This window comes from Mastomys coucha, unplaced genomic scaffold (genome assembly GCF_008632895.1).
Source record: "Mastomys coucha isolate ucsf_1 unplaced genomic scaffold, UCSF_Mcou_1 pScaffold13, whole genome shotgun sequence".
NCBI lineage: Eukaryota > Metazoa > Chordata > Mammalia > Rodentia > Muridae > Mastomys > Mastomys coucha.
In genome coordinates this window covers 63,047,143-63,069,162 of record NW_022196895.1, presented here as the reverse complement: position 1 = coordinate 63,069,162, position 22,020 = coordinate 63,047,143, and the positions used below count along the sequence as shown (strand labels likewise).

The 22,020-nt window shown below is 43.5% G+C and overlaps 1 protein-coding gene and 1 long non-coding RNA gene across 3 annotated transcripts in view; one reads left to right on the top strand and one right to left on the bottom strand.

Annotated features, from left to right (window-relative positions):
- The window catches only part of LOC116087296, a 16,771-nt gene extending 15,337 nt beyond the window's left edge, over nucleotides 1-1,434 (top strand). The window contains exons 2-3 of the long non-coding RNA XR_004117351.1: nucleotides 279-587; nucleotides 893-1,434. This is a non-coding gene — a long non-coding RNA (uncharacterized LOC116087296). The remainder of the gene's footprint in view (nucleotides 1-278; nucleotides 588-892) is intronic.
- Nucleotides 1-22,020, bottom strand: part of Gnal (G protein subunit alpha L) — a 147,415-nt gene that overhangs the window by 56,114 nt on the left and 69,281 nt on the right. The window lies entirely within an intron of this gene.

Here is a 22,020-nt window from a genome sequence, read left to right as displayed (position 1 = left end):
GGCTAGGGTGGCAGCACTCTCTCCCCCATGCATCCCTGACTTGTTTGCTGTGTCTCCTCCTTCACTACCCATTATGGTTGGTTTTAATGTCAACTTGCCGGAAACTTATAATCATCTCAGTAGGGAGCCTCCCCTGAAGAATTGTCCTGACCATCCTGACTGATGTGGAAAGACCCTGCCCTGACTGTGGGGAGCACCTTTTGATACCCGTCCAGATACACAGGGTGTGGTAGGAGGATTACTTCACGTTTTTTGCTCCTTGGTCTTCCCTCTTGTAGATGTGTTAATGTGCCCCGTTGCTGCTGGAGCTGTTTGCTTCCTGTGCTGTCTGCAGAACCAGCATTTCCAAGATTTCACTCTGGACTAGGGACCAGCGGCTCTCCAGGAAACCTTCTGACTTCTGGCATTAGAGGCATCGGCCCTGTGCACTGAGCAGCAACTGGGTATCGGGATGCCCCCACAGTGAGAGACAGCCACTCTAGAACGAGTCCAGCTGCCGAGAGACATAGCTTTAAGGTTGGGGCAACTACCGGGGTCTCAGCACTCAGCTGTGATTCTGCTGGTGTTAGTATTTTAGAGCTGATTTGGTAAGTTCTTAAGTTTATACATGTATGTAGACATATATATGGCATTTATATTTATGTATATATGTATACACCCACACATATTCATATTTACATTTATGCATTGGTTGTATTCCTTTAGAGATCCTTAACACACCACCCTCTTTAACAGTGCACCTCGCTGAGGGTCCCCTGATCACCCTCTTACACAGGGCGCCCTGCCACTCCAATATCTCTGGGTCACTCTAATTGCCCTCTTCTCTCTAGAGCATGTTTGTTTATAAAGTCCCTGTACTTTCTTATTTTTTTTCTCTGCATCTCTGTTACAGGGCATCTTTCTGGTTCATTTGCTGACCTGTATCAAGCAGTTAACACTGTCCTGGACTTCACTGTCTCTGTGAGCGGATGATTGGATAAGCGTTCTTGGAAGTGCCTTCTATAACTGTCCTGATCCACGTCCCCTTTTACCTATCCACAAAAATTCTGTACAGTCAAACTGAAAGGCCACACAAAAATTACTTGTTAAAGATGGAATTGGGGGCTGGAGAGATTGCTCAGTGGTTAGGGGCACTGACTTCTCTTCCAGAGGACTGGGGTTCAATTCTCAGCACCCACATGGCAGCTCACACCCATTTGTAATTTGAGTTTCAGGGAACTCGGCACCCATGAACATACAGGCAAAACTACCAATGCACACAAGATAAATGTAAATCAATTATTGTAGGACCTGTGAAATGATGAAAGGCTGGTTTGGATCTATGGGTGTTCGTGTTTTTGACATTTGTAGGCATGTTCATCCCGGTTCAACCCCATGAATGGTTTAAAGTAACTCCTAAAAAGGCAGTGAGTAGAGCATGGGACTGGTGGATACTGAACAGCGGGTGTGAGGAGCTGCCGTATCCTGTGAGAGAGAGACCTCTTCAGACTGTGCTCTTCCACACTGAATTGTCCTTCCTGGTCTCAGCTGTTACATGAGCCACAGGGTTTGTACTTCTGGTAGTATCCTGTGACTGAAGAGTTTAGGCCCTGGCTCTGTGGTTTGGCAAAGAGCAAATTTAACATAGCCCCATGGCCCGAGGGATAGTCTTCTAAGAAGTAGCCTCCTCTTCTCTTTTGGCCTCTGCCTCCCTTCAGTAAATGATGTTTTGACATAGGAACAAAATTGCCTTCTGGCACTCATACACCTCTCCTCCCCCCCCCGCCCCTGCTCAGAGAGTCTATTATTTGTATGAACGGTTATTTGTATTTGTAGGAGTCTTATTGTGACCAGCAACAGAGGGGCATGCGATTGATACCCACATTCAGTCATGTTTTTAATTTACATTTACATGAACTCTGTAACATGACCCTTAGACGACCTTTGGGTAACTTGTCTCATTGTGGAGCTAGTTACATGCTTCCTGCTTATTCTTTGTCTCTGTTTTCTTTCTTATCATCATATCCATCCATCTATGAGCCTACCCACATGGCTATCATCATCTGTCATGTTTACATATAGTATATATGTATATATCATACAAATATATCTATATTTCTGACAAGTTACATAGTCATGGATTCAGCTATCTTCAGAGAGAAAATGACCACATTCATAGTGAACATGTAGAGTATTTTTGCCATGATATCTTAAATAGTAAAGTGTATGATTATGTAAATTTTGCATTGTGGATGAATGTAGGGGTATAAGGCTCAGGTATAAGTCATCCAGAGATTATTTAAAATATATGGGGATACATGATTAGATTATATGTAAATACAATGCCAATCTAAATAAGAAACAAGCATCTATGGGGTTTGGTACCCCTGGGGGGTCCTGGGCTCAATCACGTGAAGATACTGAAGATGCTGTGTGTATAGGTATGTGTTCACACAGCTGTCATTTCTGATCTGGAGAGATCAGAACGTGTGGTATTAGATCCAGTTCAGCAAGGCAAGTGCTAAACAATGATAGTCAATAACGGCATTCAGGCCATACAGAATAGGGGAACAGTAGGAAGATGGTCTCACATACACACACACACACACACACACACACACACACGGATAGGAGATAGTGCCAAATCAATTAGTGATGGAACAGGAGAGAGGAAGAGAGGCAAAGAGAAGGCATAGAACAGAGGCACATTCACTTGCTGGCCCGCGGAAAAGCAGGGCATTCTGAACACGGTGCTTCTGTCAAGAGTCTACAGCGAAATAAAAGAAAAAAGGTTTGTTCTTTTTTTTCCCCCTAGGTGGGGGTTTTATTATGTAGCCTAGGCTTCTAGCCTTAGCCTCCGTTACGCTGGGATTACAGGGATGCACCACCATAGTCAGGTTAAACGATTAGTTCAAGACAAATTATCTTCATTTTGTTCTCTTTTTTTTATGGTACTGGAGACTGAACCTATTTTAAAAAAAAACTATATGAAAAATAATACTAACTACAGGTGGTTTATTTGATAACAGACTATAGGTTACAACTTGCTTGGGGCTGGCAGCGACCCTATTGTACTACTTCATCACTGTTAAAAGCCACGCACTGGCCTCATTGCTCGTTGCAGAAAGAATACAACACTTATGCTTAAGGTGGATCATGTTTGCAACCCCAGCGCTCAGGACACCGAGACAGGAGTGTGAGTTTGAAACCAACCTAGGCCACAGCATGAGTTTGAGGCCAGTTTGGGCAACAGGGCTCCTGAGGTTGTGAGTGTTGCCTGTTCTTATAAGTGCCCTCGGGGGGCCTGAAGCTTACACAAGAACTCCAGGCAATGACTGCTGAGAACAAGGGAAACACACTTCTTCAGAGAAGAATGTGCCAGTCGGTTGTCCAATACCAAATGATCCTCTCTGAAAACATGCACACAAGTAACGAACGTCACACGGACCGAGAAGGTCATATTTAGAAATATATGGGTATATACATATGTGCATGTAATAACAATTAATAAAAAAAGAGGTCACGGATTTGAAAGGGAGCAAGGAGGGGTATATGGAAGGATTTAGAGACAGGAAAGAGAAGGGAGAAATGTAGTTATATTATAGTTTTCAAAAACAAAAAACAAAAACCCTGTACTTGGAAAATAAAAAATAAAAAAGAGAAGCAGAAGCCTCCTGGGAATGGATCAATTCTGTGTCTAGGGAACCAGGACAGGAACCTCGGGACTCATTAGTCTGAGGGTTAATTTCCAAAGGCATTGTTAAGAAAGTGTATTCATTTGAAACAGTTAGGCAACTCCACTGAAATGCTTGAAGTTTATGATTCCCCATCTGTATTTGTCTGTAAATATTCGACTTCCCGCTAAAACACTGACAAAGAAGTGAAAAATGTCTCTCACGCAAAGTATCCAATAACTTGCACAGTGACATCTCAAGTGTACAGCTCGGCATGTGACAAATGTTAGCATTACGTATGTTTATGTTGTAAATATAAACACAATTCCTGTATCTTCGAGAGACTGGGTGAGAGCAGATGGAATTTTACCCAGGGCCTGAAGTTCTCTACTGGGAGCCACTCGCCCCAGCCTAAGTATTTGCCTTTAATTTTAAGGCTAAAAGAGGACAGGAAGCAGTTCAATGGTAATTCCTCTAAGGCCTGGATAGGGGACACTGGAGCAATGGCTTTACAGGTAATGGGGCCCGCTATTCTTACAGAGGATGCAGGTTTTGTTCCCAGCTCCCACCAGGTAGCTCATAAACATCTGTAACTCCAGTTCTAGGGGAATCCAATGCCCTCCTCTGGCCTCTTTGGGCACCAGGCAAGCAGGTGGCACGTAGGCATACATGTCTGAGAAACACTCATAGGCATAAAATTAAAATTAAAAAAATTCAAGAGTTGAAAGGCACAGGGGATAAAGAGAACTAGCTGGATAAAGTGAAGACCCTGTTTGGCTGAGTCTGCGCTAGCCTGTGTCTTCTGCCATCAGAAACTGGATGGAACCTCTGCTTAATTAATTAATGAGCTTAATGAGAAAGACACTCTCCTGGAAAGGACTCAGAGAGATTTGCCGATTGCAACTCTTAAGAAAAGATGATGACTATTATGGGAGTATTTGTCATGCCAGCTGCCAGCTGGAGGAGGCCGTGTTCAGTCATCTATACTATAGGAAAGTGCAAGGTGTTAGTATTTTAGAGCCTGTTTGGATATGCTTGTTGAAAAGAAACAGTTTGCTCATTGAAGGTCGAGTGCTCACAGTAGCCCTGTGGGATGAGGGAGGTACGGTTTCTGCTTCTCCACAATTATTGTTTTGTTTTGATCTTTGAGACAGGGCTTCTCTATAATATAACCCAGACTATCCTGAAGTGTCCCACAAATAGTATGTATGTGTGTATGTATGCATGTATATATATAATATATATTATACATATATACTTGAATATTATATATCCAAGACCAGAGTGGTCTTGAACTTACAGAGATCTACACTGTCTCTACCTCCTGAGTGCTGGGATTAAAGGTGTGTCACACGACCACCAGGCTCTTCCTGACTGTAGATGACACTGGCCTGCTGGCTTCTGAAATGACTGTGAATGTTTAGCTTTGTCTTCCTCCCCGTGGAAAATGAATACACATCGAATCCTGGCAGTCTCCTTCAGGATTCTGCCTGGATTCTGAAAACGGGACCTAGCATCTCACACATAACACAGTTGCATGGGACGCTGCGCCAAAACGCTACATTTCCAGCCCCAGGTTCACTTAGAGACGCTACAGGAAGATGTCTCTTTGAGTAACATTGCCCAAAAGGGGAAAAAAATAGAATATGAAGTAATTAGGACTGGTCATGCGCCACGGAAGACATTTTTGTCAATCGTAAACTGAATATATGATGGCTGTCCCATTGCCAGAGACATTGTAGTCACACCTTGGTTTGTGTAAGGACATTTTATGATGTTTGTGTGACAAGAGAACACCTAATGGACCACTTTCCTGAGGGTGTATCTTCATCCTTAAGTGACATAAGACTGGAATTGTGTACAAGAAATAAAACACTTATTTTTTTTTTAACACAAAGCATCATGCCATATATATTTATATATATGGCACGATGGTACAAGCCTTTAATGGTCCTAGCACTTAGGTAAAGACAGAAGGATCTCTGACAGTCTGACAGTTTGGTCTATATAACATTCGAATTTGAGGCCGCCCAGGGCAACATAAGACCTGGTCTCAAAACCAAACCAAACCAACTACAAACAATAACAAAATACACCAAAACCCAGTATCACAGTATAAAGTCATCTTGCAGTTCTGTATGCCATGGTCAAGAATGCAGACGTGAGACCAGGCCAGTCTCGGACTCAGTTGCCATTCTGCAGATCTCTAGGCCATGGCCATGGGTTTGTACATGGTGACCAGGGCTCAAAACAGGATGAGGCGTGCATTTCAAGGAGACGTTTGTAAGAAGGTCCCAGCTGAACCACCACTGTGGCATCAACCTTTCTGTCAATCCTCTGAACCCTACCCTAGAAGACGCTTGGTGAAACTGCTTTACAAATACCTTCATTTTGTTTCATCAAATAAAAATGTAGGCCAGTGGCTTTTCTCAATGACGAGAACAAATATTGTCAGCTGCCTGTTCATGTATGTCTCTAAAAATGTATGCGTGCGTACTTTTAAAATGAGGTGAGATTCAGAAAAGGCAGAGTCAACCATTGTAAAGCACGTATCTCAGTGGCATCGGTCCATTCACTTCATGATCACGGCCTCTCTTTCATTCAGTTTTATCAGGCCAGAAGAAAACCCACTCTCTTAGTTTAGTCTTCCCTCCCACAGGTGACAATCATCAACTGGCTTTATGTTTCCATGGATTTGCCCAACTTGGACAATTCCTATAAATACAATAACACAACATCCAGCCTTTGTGGCCCACTTCTCTTACTTAACACATTTTGAAGGTTTGTCCACACTGCGGCCTGTACGTCATTCTTTTTTTCGTGGCTAGGTGGTCATCCATTCTGTATGTATATTATGTGTTCTTTACTCATTTTCTACTCATTTGCTGATGGAAATTTGCTCTGTTTTCACCCCTTGTCTACTCTGAGCAATAGCTAGCAACAGCAATGTAAAAGTAATTTGAGACTCTGCTTTCGATGCCTTTGGAATTGCTAGTGGATATGATATTGCTGCTTAACATGTGAAGGGACAGGCAGTTTTCTGTAATGTCAGAATCCTTTATAACACCCCTGCCCCCAGTAGCATTGTGTACCACAGTGCTGACAATGTTTGGCTGTTGTTATTATGGAAATCCTATTGGTTATGACGTAACCTTGCCTTGGGACTCTTCTCATGAACTTTATTCTCCAGCTGCATATCCTCTTTGGAAAAAATGTCTATTCTGGTCCTTTGTCCTTTCTTAGTTAAATTGTCTTTTTGTTAAATGATAAAGGTTCCTTATGGTTCTGGATATTAGACCCATGTGAAATACAATTTGTGAATTTTTCCCCCATCCCGTGGAAAGTACTTCTGCTTCCTTGGTCACATCACTGGTGCCGGAGAATTTTACGTTTTGGTGAAATGTGACTTATTCCCTCAGGGCAAGCCTTAAGTCTATGTCCAGGAAATCACAACCAAATCTGGCATTGTGGAGAGTCCTTGCTGTGTTTTCTTCTAGGGATTTGTAGGTTTAGCCCTTGTACTTAGGTAATCAATTTTTGAGTTAACTACGTAGGGTGTGGCTATACATATGATTAAAGTTGGTTCAATCTCATTTATCAAATTCACACCGATTTCTAACTGGAAACTGACACATATTATTCAAGTTCATGAGCGCACTAGTTCCAGTTAGGAATCCTATACTCCCTTCTTTTCTGCAAGCAGAACACAAGGAATCCCGCCATAGGGTTCTGTTGCTATGTTACTCGGATGCGGATTTGTCAAGACATTTGAAAGGAACGATTTTCTTTTCTCTCCAGCAATGTCACTGTTGCTCAGCTCTTCCCAATCACTGGTAAATTTCACCAAACATTCATTCATTGGACTCAAGCTCTGGAAGAGCTGGAGATGCTGTGACTGATAAGAGTTGGTCAAGGAATTTGTATTTCATAGAGTATGTGTCCATCAACCAGTCGGGGTGCTGGGGGGGGCATGGAACACAAGAAGAAATCACAACCATGTTCCATTTAGAAGAGAGTCCATGGCCAAGATACAATAAGCAAGCAGTAAATAATGTGGCACCAAGTAGTGCCAGGACAAGCTAAGCTAAGGTGACATTCACAAAGCCAAAGGAAGCCATACGGAAGGGATTCAGGGCAGAAGGGAGATGTCTCGAGAGGAGATGGCTTGACCCCAAAGAATGAGCAGGGAATGACAATGGTAACTGCCATTATGAAAGTGATACTAATCATTGAAGACAGCAGCTTCTCAGGGCCAATGTATATACTCTCCTAAGCCAGAAGGGCTGAGATTGATGGCTGAGCCAGGCAAGTGGGAGGCCCTGAGAATTTTGTATTCTTAGAAGAGCAAGTTTGTTCCAGTAGAACAGAAATCTTGGCAAGTGTGTGTGTGTGTGTGTGTCTGTGTGTGTGTGTGTCTGTGTCTGTAGCTGTCTAGTTCAGATCATGGCCCTGAGCTAACCTTGATACCAACACCACTTCTTACCTGAATGTATTGTATATGAAGTGATTTTTTTTTTTTTGTTATTTCTATAGATCTTAGTATCCTATTTAGACATGGCAGAGTTGATGATAGGACTATCTTCATTTTATTTCTGAAAGTATTTATGATGTTTTATCAGAAAAAACACCCAGGAGAGAAATCAGCTCATTTGTTTCAAACAAACAAGCATAATCTCTTGATAATCAACCTTCTGTTTAGGAGGCAAATAGTGTCCCTCGTGGGCTTCTCTGACCTCAGCTGTGGTCCTCAGTGTCTCTGTGGCCCCGAGGGAACCTGCTCTGCTGTAGCTTGAGGATAAACACCAGTGGGTCCTGCTCCTGTTGCTGGTAACACACACACGCAGGCGGGAAACTGAGAAATAACTGTGGCCAGCAGGTCTCTTCAGGGCTTCCATGTCACATGGACCCAGCAAGGGTATAAGAACCCACACTACCCAGTTGATCGTGGGTCTCCCCCACATCAGAGGTGGCACTCAGCTAAGTCATTAGGGTCTTCCTCCACAGCTACGAGAGAAAAATCACTCTGGAAAACAAGTTCTCTTTCCTCCAGTCTTCATAGCTGCCTCTGGAAGCTTGATTGGTAATTTCATTTTTTTTTTTTTTAAATTAAGCATTAAGATAGTTTTGATAGAAAGCCACAGGTTTTACCTCAAGTGTCAAAGGAGATTTCGGAGGCAAAGATCAAGCACGTTAGCAGCCCCTTTTCAGTCCTAGCTCACTCCAACCCCCTCTGGAGTACTGAGAATTCTGAATTAACATAAGAGGTAAAAATATGCCAATCAAGAAAAAGTGATTAAAAAAAAATAAAGGCTGGATGAATCCATGTTTAATACAGTCTACCTTCGTGCGATGCTGTGTTACCGTCAACAACATTCCCAGAGGATTTGAGTGGTGCCAGCGATCAAAGCTAGGGGACTGGTGACAAGGTGACAAAGACCTTGGAGAATGTGTCTGTTGCAACACTGGTGTATATGGTCCCAAGGAAGCTTGTGGCCCATAAGGGCCATGTGCTCAAAGGACATGGCTCTTCACTCTGCTTTGGAAGAATGTCTTGAGTCTCCATAGCAGTGGTCCAGAGTTCTGGACCACCAAGAGACAAGTTCACCATTGAGAGGCAAATGCCCTATGCCTACAAAGAGCTCCTTCCCTAGCCTGTAAACTTCAGAGAATGTTCTTTTTTTCCTCACCAACAGCCAGAGTCTCTCCTTCAGGTCTTTCCCTGTTAACAAGTCATCAGATTTGCAATTTATTCTACTTCAAATAAGGATTTGCTTGCATCTGAGCTGTCCCCGAAGCACCATCCAATCAAAGTGTCACATGCCACATATGGATAGAGCGGATCCACCCGTCTGCCCTCCGAAAGCCAGATGACTGTTTCCAAATTTTGACAAGTTCCAAGATAAACCTTAAACCTTAAGGAGACCCTTTAAAGAGAGATCCCCGAGTAATTTATTGAAATGACCTGTTTGAAAGACTGTCCTGTTTGTTTTTTAATGTTCACGATTTTATTATTGGTGCGTGTGAAGCCTGGTCAACCCCGCACACCTTTCTGCACTATAACACTTGACCACTCTCTGTTACATGTGCACAGTCACCCCAGTGAGCCAAGAGGTGGGGAGAACATGCTTAAAGCACGCTTGGAACTACCTTTAACGGACACTGACTTGAGAAGAGCTGGTAAAACTACTAAGTCGAAAAAGAAATCTTTTTGCGTGTGGTACCGAGGACTGGATCTTGGGCTCACACGTGGTGAGCCCAACTCAGCTATGTCTATCGCCTTTTGCTTTTTTTAAAATTTGAGATAGGGTTTCTATGAGTTCCTCAGGTTCTTGATCTGAAGCCTAGCCAGGTCTTGAACTTGTAATCCTCTGCCCTAACCTACTAGGTAGATGGTAGATGTGATTGCAGGCTTGTCCTACCAGGCCAGGCTTAAACCCCATTCCAAACTTCTTTTATCACCTCCTATTTACCCAGCCAGACGTACTGAGGACTTGGAAATCACCATGAGACAAGAGGGATGATTTCAGCAGATGCTACTGTTTTGCCTAGGGCAATACCACATGATTATAGAGAGTGGTTGACAGCCTCAGTTCTCCTGTGAGCTGGTGTGTGGGGTGCTGGGAGCCACCATGACTAGCAGAAGTCCACAGGCCGCCACACAGCTGGGGGACCAGTAAAAGTGGAGGAGGCCCCAAATCCAAGGAGGGTCCAGAGAGATACCCTCAGGTGCTCAGTCTTCGCTGCGACCAGCGTTTACATTTGTCACACACATTCTCCTTCTAAGGAAACATGACACTAAGCTCTCAATATTAACCAAGATGTGCTCCAATTGGAAGTATGGAATAAGCACTTTGTAGCACGATTGTGGTGTACAGAGAAGGCAGGGGGCAAGGGGGCTCAGGAACACATGGAGGCATCCGCACTGCTATCCCCTCATGGAAGAATTAGCAAGGGGTAAAGTTCAATCTAAGTTTGTGACTACAGCCTGACTTTTGCCAAGGCTGGCAGCCGATTGCTGGTCATCACTGTCAAACTTGATAATGGTTTAGGAACCTTTGGGGAGATTTTCAAAGAGATCTCATCTAAGAATTCTTGAACCAAGCCTCAAAGGATGGGCTTGGGACCTGCGGGGTGGTCTAAAGTACAGCCAACTCTGGGCCTGAAACACACCCTAAGCTGAGCTCACGTTCTTGAAGGCTTGCATGGATGATGCTAGTGGCCCCAGGAGGAAAAACACACAGGGCAGGGTTGTGAAAGCTGGCAATTCAGGGCAGGCTACTCCTGATCCTGCTAGGCAGACAGTCCACAGAGCACACGGAACTTCCCCTAGGTAAAGTCACAGAGACAGGTAGATCTCAAATCCTGGGATGCAGGAGATGGCTGTCAAATCATCATTTGATTTCAAACACGGTCTGACATAGTCTTCATACTTTACACGAAGTCACTAAGTGATACCATGATGATAATGGTATCAAATGTTGAGTGTGGCGTTGACCCACATCACCCACAATCCAGAGCTGCTGCCTTAAGAGGGCCGTGTCATTAGCAGAGACCACATTTTAAACATCTTAATGTGAGAAAGAGATGCAAAGTATGTTGTCTTGAAATGTGTGCTGGACAGATCTTGACCACAGTCAGGTCCTTGCTTTCCTTTTTGTTTGTCTGGGGCTAAGTCCTATAATTGATTTAGCTTTTCACAGCTGTTGGTTTTACCTTCCTAGTTAGAGTAGAAACCCCAGCACAGGGATTACTTAACAAATCGTATTCATCCCCACCTGGGTCCAGCCCCTCCTCTGTGTCTGCCCCAGAGTCCAGGGTGGTGCTATGGGAACTAAATGCAGATTGAGCCAATAGTCTCAATCTCTTGGGGGTGTGGCATGATAATTTGCATTAATAGACGTGATGAAACAATGCTCCTAAAGTACGAAAAGGCCTAAATGGAAATTTGTGAATCTGTCCCACGACACAGTTCTTTAGCCACATGAAAGACAACAGCTGACACACTCGATTTCCCACTCAGACCTGATGCCCCCTCCCAGAATAGATTCATTCTCAATATAAGCCCTGCTTCAAGGAAATCCAACTTTGGCACTAAACACTCTTGCTTATATTCCAGGACCTTCAGGGTCTTTGAAGAAATTTGCTTTGTAAGGACCCAATCCTACTGGTCATGTGTCCTGGTACCGTGCTGATCCCATGTTAGAACAAGGGCTGTATTGCAAACTGGGTGATGCTCTCCCATGGCAGGGGATAACTTCCCCTCCTTTTGTTTCTGAGAGTCAGAATCCCTCTCCCTGCCTCTGACAATACCCTTCACAGGTAGGGAAGAAAAAAAAAAAAGGAGGGGCAGGCCCCGCTCCCCTTCTCTCTCCTTTTTAGAACAGGGAACAGTCATTTTCTTTCATTTTAATAATTTCCTCCCTTGCTAGAGGAATTCAAATGTCTTTCACTTGCCAGGAGAGTGGGAGGCAGTGGGTGGAAGTCTTTAAAGACCTTCAATAACAGCTTGACACTAGCTGAGCTGGGACCTGAAGCTTAACCCTTTCAGAACCCCGCTCAGCAGCAGGAGATGAAGAGTAAAAATAGGTGTCAGATCAAAAGGGTCCCTTCTGCCTTTTCTTGCATCAACAGGATCCACATTATGAAAGGCATGTTCTAAACACACACACACACACACACACCCCACACCTATATACACACACACACCACAATTTCATGGCACTGATTCCTTTAGCCTAAGATATTGCACTGAATGCTAGGGAAAGAAAACAGACACTCTTGCTAGGGCTAGATAGGACATTCTTTAGGGCCTCTTGTCTTGGAAGATGGAGGAAGGTACCACACAGGAACTGGGAGAGCAGCTGTCTCTCGGGACACCAGCGTTGGCAAGGCCAAGCACTGCCCGGCATTTTCATTACTCCTTGATGCTGCGGTCTCTGATATTTATACGGAACCATGTCTTTCTTTGTGGGTCTGATTAAAATATAAAGATGGGCGCACCTGGATTCTATGCAACACGATGTCATTTTACAAAAAGGACTTGAACATGGCAGAATTTGGTAACTTCAGGGGTTCACTAAAACCAACCTCCTGAGGGCTTCAAGGGACAACTGTACCTCCTGGTATCTTACTCATTGAACGAGTCTGGGCACACAGGCTTGTTTCTGTACATTCCTTACCTCTCTGCTCTGTAGACATCCATTCTACATTTGTAGGGATCTCCCAAGGCTGGCCTCAGGGGAACAAGTGTATGCTTGACTCTTAGCTACTTCAACTTCCCTATACCTTCCAGTCTTTGAGCTTGTTAGAGTTCTTGCAAACCTCACTGGGGTGAATTCTTATGCAAAGTTGTTCGGAAGACTTTTCTGTACAGTGAAGCTGGGAGAAGCCTCCGTTACTGGCTACAGAGGATGGACATAGTGCAGGCTGATTAAAACAGGAGTTAGTAACTGCAGACTCTGGAGAAATTGAAAACATTGTATTATCTAGAACTTTTCTTTGAGCACCCATGTGCTGATCATCTTTCTAGTTTTAAATAGTAGTGACTGAGTAATTCCTCTTGTTTATTCCCATTTCTAAACTCGAATTCTCTGTACAGTGTGAATCATATATTTCCTCCCACTTTTCTGACTTCCTATGTAAAGTATAACCAGGTCTCTGCAGATTTCCCAGAATCCAACAGGCTATGCAAAGCAGATTCCTATAAGACAGAATTCAGTATGGCTTGCTAATTTGTTCCCCCACATTCCAAAGAAGCTATAAGGATCTATCTTCATGTATCTTGTTCATAATCGTACTGCAGCACTTTTAAACAAATACAGGCAGGCCGAAGTGGCTTTCTTGGCGCAGAAACACAATGTTAATTTGTATTTTGAGTGAACTGCTAAGTGCCCTAAAAAGTGCATGCATAAAATAAAAGAACAAGATCACACAATCTGCTCCTGCCTGAGAAGCACACAACCAAATGGCTCTGTTAGGAAAAGCACGGAGAATATTTAAACAGACTGTGTGTGTGGCTCCCGGACAAAATATTTTCCCAGTTTGTTCAAGGACCTGGGTTTGAGCTCTGCTGCTGCAGAAAAGACTAAAGCAAAGCATTAGGCTTTGCAGAGAACGGGGATGTCAGGAAAAGAATGAGAAGGGAGGATGATTGATTCTGTTTCTTTCCTTGTTGCCATGGCAAAAGCCCCTCACTAAAGCCACTTAAGAAAGAGTTACTTTTAGTTCACAGTTTGAAGGGAAGTTCACCGTGATGGAGAAGCCACAACTGCAGAAGCGAGTCTGCTAGCTACATTGTATCCACAGTCAGAAAGTAGACAGCAGGAATGTTGATGTTTCTCTTTTTGTACAGTTCAAGGACCCAAGCAGGGAATGGCGCCACCCACATTTAGGATGGGCCTTCCAATCTCAGTTGGATTGTAACCCCAGCCCACAGGCAATAGGCCAAAGGTACATCAGTTTTCCAAACACTGTAGGTAAGGGAGGAAGGGGCCTCTATGGTGAATCCTTGGTGTTGACAGAGGACAGAATTTCCAGTTGGATTAGGACTCATGACTCATCAGCGAGGTATAGACCTCACTGACTAACCCAGACATAAGAAAGTGTTTCACAAAAGTCTTTAAGAGTAGTCGGGTGGTGCACACCTTTAATCCCAGCACTTGGGAGGCAGAGGCAGGAGGATTTCTGAGTTGGAGGCCAGCCTGGTCTACAGAGTGAGTTCTAGGACAGCCAGAGCTATACAGAGAAAGCCTGTCTCGGGGGTGGGGAGAGGGTGGTGGTGATGGGGGAAGAAGACTAGCTAGGAAACGGTGGTGCACACTGTTAATTCCAACATCCAAGAGGCAGAGGGACCAAGCTTCTGGGGGGCCCTGTAGAAATGTGAATGCAGACAGACACCAGTGGGGATGGTCACACCAGTCTGTCAGGACAGTGAGCACTACAGATGAAATGCTCCTTCTGCTACACCATGAAAACTGAGGCTGATAAAGAGGAGATAGATCATCATGGTCAGCTTGGTACTGGAGGAGACTGGTTTGAGGATTCTTTCCGAGTATCAAAGCTTGATGCTCAAGTCCCTCATATAAAGGGGGCGTTGTGTTTTCAGGGCACCTATACATATTCTCCAGTATGCTTCAGGTCACCCCGCCTACATACAATGTCAAGGGCTTCGCAGAGAGTTATGATGCTTTATTGCCTAGGGAATGACGATAAGACAAAGATTGTACCTAGCCAGGGCAGAAGCCTTCCTGCAATTATTTTCTGTATTTGGCTGAACACAAGGCTGTGGAGATCGAGGAGACAGATGGCAGGCTTTCTCCTTCCTCCAGCCCTGCTTTGATTTTGTAGCTTCTAGCAACAAGCTGGCCCCCGGGCACTTGCGATGAGAGACCCGAAAGTTGAGATGTGCTTGGCATATGAATTACACACGAGGCCAAATGATGCATGACAACAGAGAGCATCAAATCACTCACTAGTAATCGTGCATCAAAATAATATTTGGGACATATTGTGTTAAGGAAAATACATTCTTTTTAATATTTATATTATTTTTACTTTGAAAACATAGTTGTTAGAAAATGCAAAACTGAGCTGGGCAGTGGTGGTGCACACCTTTGATCCCAGCGCTTGGGAGGCAGAGGCAGGTGGATTTCTGAGTTTGAGGTCAGCCTGGTCTACAGAGTGAGTTCCAGGACAGCCAGGGCTACAGCACAGAGAAACCCTAACTTGAAAAACAAACAAACAAAAAAGTAAAATATTAATAATTCGGTTTACACTTATGTCTCATGTTAGTTTTCTGGTGTTTTTTGGTGTGTGTGTGTGTGTGTGTGTGTGTAATCAAGTTTGACTACAGTCTTCGACACCAGTAGCCTTGCAAACACTGAAATTCTTTTTCACAGAGAACACTTGTCACTCACTATATCTGTGAACTTAACCTCTCATCCTCACAGCAGGGCAAGTGCTGCCTTTGTGCCCATCTCAGAGGGGTGAATGAGACATCCCCTGTGCTGTGCTCAGAAGCGATGCACCATGGCTAGAGTCAGGGTCTGGTGCACTGCAGAAAACTGCAGCTGGAAACGTGTGGAATGTCATCAGCTTTGCAGATGTTGGCTTAGTTGTTCTTTTGCTTTTTTGTTGTTGTTTTTATTTTTTATTTTTTTCCCCGTAGACAGAGTCTCTATTCACAGACTAGACTAGCCTTGAACTCATAATTCTGCTTGCAGTCCAGAGTCAACAGAGCTGGGGGTGATCCATTCTTTTTTGTTTGTTTGTTTGTTTTTTCGAGACAGGGTTTCTTTGTGTAGCCCTGGCTATCCTGGAACTCACTTTGTAGACCAGGCTGGCTTGAAGTCAGAAATCTGCCTGCCTCTGCCTCCCAAGTGCTGAGATTAAAGGCGTGAGCCACCACTGCCCTGCTGGGTGATTCATTCTTAAAGCACTGTTACCCATCACAATAAATGCAAAGCTCAAATGCAATTCTTTTTTGTGTATGTTTATGTATCTTTTGATGTGTGGGAGTATTTGGGCACATACGTGCATGAGTGCTCATGGGTGTGTGTGGGAGTGTGGGTTGAAGTCAGGTGTCCTGCTAATTGATCTTTTCTTTCTTTCTCTCTCTCTTTCTTTCTTTCTTTCTTCCTTCCTTTCTTTCTTTTTTTAAGATTTATTTATTTATTTTATGTATGTAAGTAAGTACACTATAGCTGTCTTCAGACACACCAGAAGAGGGTGTCAGATCTCATTACGGGTGGTTGTAAGCCACCATGTGGTTGCTGGGATTTGAACTCAGGACCTTTGGAAGAGCAGTCAGTGCTCTTAACCACTGAGCCATCTCTCTAGCCCTCTTTCTTTCTTTCTTTCTTTCTTTCTTTCTTTCTTTCTTTCTTTCTTTCTCTTTCTTCCCCTCTTTCTCTTTCTTTCTCTGTCTTCCTTCCTTTCTCTCTGTCTTTCTTTCTTTCTTTCTTTCTTTCTTTCTTTCTTTCTTTCTTTTTTTCTTTCTTTCTTTCTTCCTTCCTCTCTTTCTCTTTCTCTGTCTTCCTTCCTTTCTCTCTGTCTTCCTTTCTTTCTGTCTTCCTTTCTTTCTTTCTCTTTTCCTTCCTTCCTTCCTTCCTTCCTTCCTTCCTTCCTTCCTTTCTTTCTTTCTTTCTTTCTTTCTTTCTTTCTTTCTTTCTTTCTGAGACAATGTCTTTTAAAAGATTCTGAATGGCCAGTAGGCTAGACCAGCTGGCTAGCCAGCCCCAGGGAGCCTCTTGTATCTGCCTTTTCAGTACCGGGATTACAGACACATTTCACAGCATCCATCCTATGACACGGGTGCTGGGGATCCAAACTTAGGTCCTGACATTTGTGCAGCAAGTGCTTTCCCCAATGAGCCATCTCTCCAGCCGCAAAGTGGAGTCTAGGAGACTCAGGATCCTCCTTATTGCATGCTGTTTCCAGAGCCTATTCAACATTGACTATATAAAAATTTCCTTTAAAAGGAGACACCGCAAGGCATGTGTGCCTCTATATTAGAAAAAACATAGGGAATAGCTCAGTAAGGACTTTGTCTGACGTGCACAAAGCTCTGGATTTGGTCCGTATTACAGTACAAAAATTTAAAAAGGAAGATAGGCCAGGCAGTGGTGGTACATGCCTTTAATCTCAGCACTTGGGAGGCAGAGGCAGGTGGATTTCTGAGTTGGAGGTCAGCTTAGTCTACAGAGTGAGTTCCAGGACAGCCAGGACTACACAGAAAAACCCTGTCCCGAACACCCCCAACGCCCCCCACCAAAAAAAAAGGAAGATAAAAGAAACACTAGAAAAAGGAAGACAGTTCTAGTTTCCTTTTAATGTGTGGTCTGCAGGTGAGTTGGGTTAGTTAATGACACAGGGTCACCACTGGCCCTTCAGTGTCTTCTTTATATCAGTTTAACAATTCAATGGATGCCTATGAACGCCCCTCCTCCCAGAGTAGAAGTGCTCAGTCAGGGACATCAGCTGTGTGCTTTCCCTAGGCCCCTCTTCAGCCTCTGCCCCCTCTCTGCTATCTTGAGCATTGAGCCATCATAGTTTTCTGAAAAGGAATGTGATCACAAAAGAGATACTGTATACAGTGTAGTAGTGTGTTTTCCCTGCTTTTGGGCTTTACCGAGGAACATTGCATTGAAAATAATCTAAAACACGTGGGTTTCAGTTCTGTTCCATTCTGTTTGGAGGCAGAACGTCAGCCTCAGGCTAATACTCAAATTAGCTAATTAATATTAGGAACCCGAGTTCTTAATTCAGGTGGCTTAACTCTTCCTTAAGAGGCAGCCAAGGGCAAGAACAGTAGACTCTAAAGTTTTGGAAATCTCTTCGACAACCTTGACTGAAAACTCAAAAGAGGGCTTCTCATGTCTAGTGTTAAAGTTTTTGTTAGATGATTTTTTTTTTTAAGCTCTCGGGGGAAGCATTGTCAGCCCAGATGGGAGTTTTTCTTTAAATTATGTATTTATATTTAGACATGGACTTATGTATATTATAGGTATTTTTAGGTAGATAGGTAAAGTATGACTCCTTATGGCTTTTGTTTGTTTGAGACAGGGTTTCTCTGGGTAGCCTTGGCTGACCTGGAACTCACTCTGTAGACCAGGCTGGCCTTGAGCTCTACCCACCTCTGCGTCCCAAGGGCTGGGATCTAAGGTGTGTGCCCCCATTCCTGACTTCTTATGACTGGTCACATACTATTGTTACATTACCCCTTTTATCTTTCTATATTTTTCTCCCTCCCCCTCCCTAATTAGGGTCCCCTTTCCCATTCTCCTGATCAGATCACCCGTATCCTGCTTTCTCCCCTCTCTATTGACCCTCCCCCCGGAAGCCATAGTCTCTGGTCTCTGTAGTTACCTCAGGCTATATACTCACAGAAGATTTGGAGCTAGGAGCCTCAGATGAGAGAGAACACGTGACATTTGTCTTTCTGTGCCTGCGTTATCTCACTCAGTATGATCTTTTCAAGTTCTGTCCACACAGGGAGTTTGCTGTGAGACTGTGTCTTCTAGCAATATCACCGATATGAGTGACAAACTGCACAAGGCCAACGACAATAATCGTGCTAACATGGATGGATGGAGGAAAGCCCGTGAGCTTCACCCCTACAGGCAACTATGGAATGCCAAGAGCAATCTTACTCCCCAGAGAAGAGCAGACCGATTGCTTTCCCAACACAAAATGGTCAACCCTGAAAACACACCTACAAGTCACATTAAATGGACTGAGCACGCTGTCTTTATGCATATAGGAATATGTCTGTATGTAATAATTAATGACAAAGGAGGACACAGGTCTGAAGGAGAGCAAGGACAGGTCTGTGAGAGGATTTGGAGTGAGGGAAAAGGGAAGGAGAATGGCATAATTATATTGTAAACTCAAAATTTAAAAGAAATAAGAGTAGAGGCTGAATCCAGCTAAGCATGGTGGCTCATGCCTACAATCCCAGTACTGGAGAGTCAGAGGCATGGGGGTCTTGAGTTTGAGGCCAGCCTGCGCTCCATTGTGAAACTCTTAAAGAGTTAGAAAGGAAAGAAAAGAGAAAAGGAAAAAGACACAAAGACTCCCCAGGTTACAGCTCATCCACTTTTATAGATGGCTGAACCTCCCACACATCATGAGGCCATTGTCCTACTGTCAGCCATTTTAGGAGTCTCTCTTTCTTACCCCTCCCCCACTCTGATGAATAGATTCCCTATGAATGTTCTCTAACAGGTTTCCTGTCATGTTTTCATCCTGATATCCACGGTGACTCTCCTGAGTGGCTTGCAGCATCCTCTCCATGTCGCTCAGTGAAGCCCTGGTGCACTTCCACTCCCCACTAAAGGAAAGGCGCAGAGCCTTTAGAGAGCTCCGTGTCTTGCTAATTTGTACCTCGTGCTAAATGACTTTTTAAGAAAATAATTATGCAATTAGTCACGGAAATGTCTACAACGATTTTTTTTTTTAAAAAGCAATATATTTAATTTTCTATAAAATGCTGTATTTTCTCCATTCTCCATGTAGCATTGTTTTAATAATAGATTTTTGAGGGTGTGGGTGTATGGGAGGAGAAACCAATCCCCATTGAATCTACACATCTGTTATAAGATGCAGAAGTCCTACGTTGCCAAAGGTGTACACTGAAGCTTTCCCAACCCAAGTTTATCCTGGGTAACCCCCAAGGACCACGCAGAGTCTTTCAGACGTACAGATCGATAACTAGGCATTAAGGTTAATTTTTTTATTTACAATCTGAGGACTGCTACATCTGCAGCTACCACACACCTGCACATTGAAAGTTGCATGGAAGAGTTAGAGTATGTAAGGAAAGAATGATGCACACTGCCTTCCACTTGAAGTCTTAATTCCGAACCTCTCGTAAAACATCTCCATGTTTTGTTCATTTCTCTCTTCATTCACTGGTTGACAATTTTTCTCTTATAGAATATCTTTTAACTGAAAGCTCTTATCAATAATATATCTCACATAGTAACAGGTTACACAATTTCTTGCCATTCATCTATACCTTAGTGTGGTACAATTTGAAGCCATGACTTAAAATTGATTTCTAGGAATGTGTATATCCGAGTGCTCTCCATTTGTGGGTAATTTCCAACATAATTCTTGTCTCTTTCTGGTCTAGGATTTGAAATTAGCAAAAGCAATAGAAATAAAAATTCATATTTGATTCTTTGTAAGTCTTATTAAGCTGTGGTCTAATCATCAGTCACTATGACTCCATAGCATTTGTCTTCACAACCCCTCTTATGTCGGGGACACTCGAAGGCAGACTCTTGGAGGCTGAGATTGTGAGTGAGCCGACTCCCTATCCCACTATGGCAGCCCCCACTAGAACTGGCTGTTCCACTTACTACTGAAATATTTTTATTTAAAGCACCGAAGAGGTTCTCACTGCAAAACTACAAACATTTACTCATTTATTTATTTATTTATTTTGGAAGACCTTAAAATTAAGGCTCAGAATTGGCATGCTTTAAACGAAACGAAACAGAAATCTATCTTTTTAAAAAAAGGAAGAGCGATAATCTAAATACTAGATATTGTTCTGAAGGAAAAGCTATATGCTAGGAGTGGAGCCCGAAAGCACAGCACATGGATGAATTCCTGTGTAAGACAGTATGGAAATGCTTGCAGAGAAATAGCTTTTCCTTACAAGGCTGCTTTCAAGTCCCTACAGAATCATTTTGGGTCACAGCACATACAAAGAGATTAAGAAGCAAAAAGATGTGAATATGGCTGGTAGATTTTTTTTTTAATTACATCTGAGAAAATCAAACACAAGCCACCAGAGAGTCAACAGTAGGATCAGTGTATAAAACCCGGAGCTGTGGCTGGGGGCAACTGAGCTGCTGATCCAAGTGCAATGGCAACAACACTATTACTGATGATTTTCAGGTGAGTGGAAAAAAAAAACCAAGCTAGATTGATATTTTCCGTGCCTGTCTTTGCTAGCAATGGCACTATGGTATTTCATATAGCATGATGTAAGGGAATGAATGGAATCTACAAGAGTCCTTAAGGGAAAATGGCTGGCTTTCATCATTTGGTTGATGATGTGTGTTCTTCAGGGCAGGGACTGTATCTTGGTTGCTGTGATGGCCACTGGCCTGAGGCATTCAGAAAATCCACTTCACCTGTATGAGTGATCTAGTAACCTCTACAGTTTTACTATCTTCTTCTTCTTCTTTTTTCTTTAGATACTTTCTTTATTTACATGTAAATTTCCCCCTCCCCATGCCTGCCACCCCACCCTCTCCCACTTATTGGCCCTGGCATTCCCTACACTGGGGCACAGAACCTTCACAGGGCCGAAGTCCTCTCCTCCTATTGATGATCGAATTTGCAATCCTCTACTATACACATGCTGCCCGAACAATCAGACCCACCATGTGCAGTCCTTGGTTGGTGGTTGAGACCCTGGGAGCTCTGAGGGTACTAGTTAGTTCATATTGTTGTTCGTCCTAAGGGGCTGCAAACCCCTCAGCTCCATTGGTCCTTTCTCTAGCTCCTTCATTGGGGACCGTGTACTCAGTTCAATGGATGGCTGTGAGCCTCTACTTCTGTATTAGTCGGGTACTGTCAGAGCCTCTCAGGAGACAGCTATATTTAGATTGGCTTGTCCTTCCTTCAGTCTCTGCTCCACAGTTTTACTATCTTCTGTTTGCAACCTTACTGTCCTCTAGGAATGGCTCCTAGAGGTAACTTAGCAGGACAGTGAAGATTCTTCTGGAACTGAAAGACGCCAGAAAAAGGAATACCAGCCCATTATACCAGGGCACTGACACCTTTCAGGCTGCTCTGTGAACTCTCATCCTTGTTGGTAAGAAAGCCTGTCTTTTAACCGCATGGCAGGTCA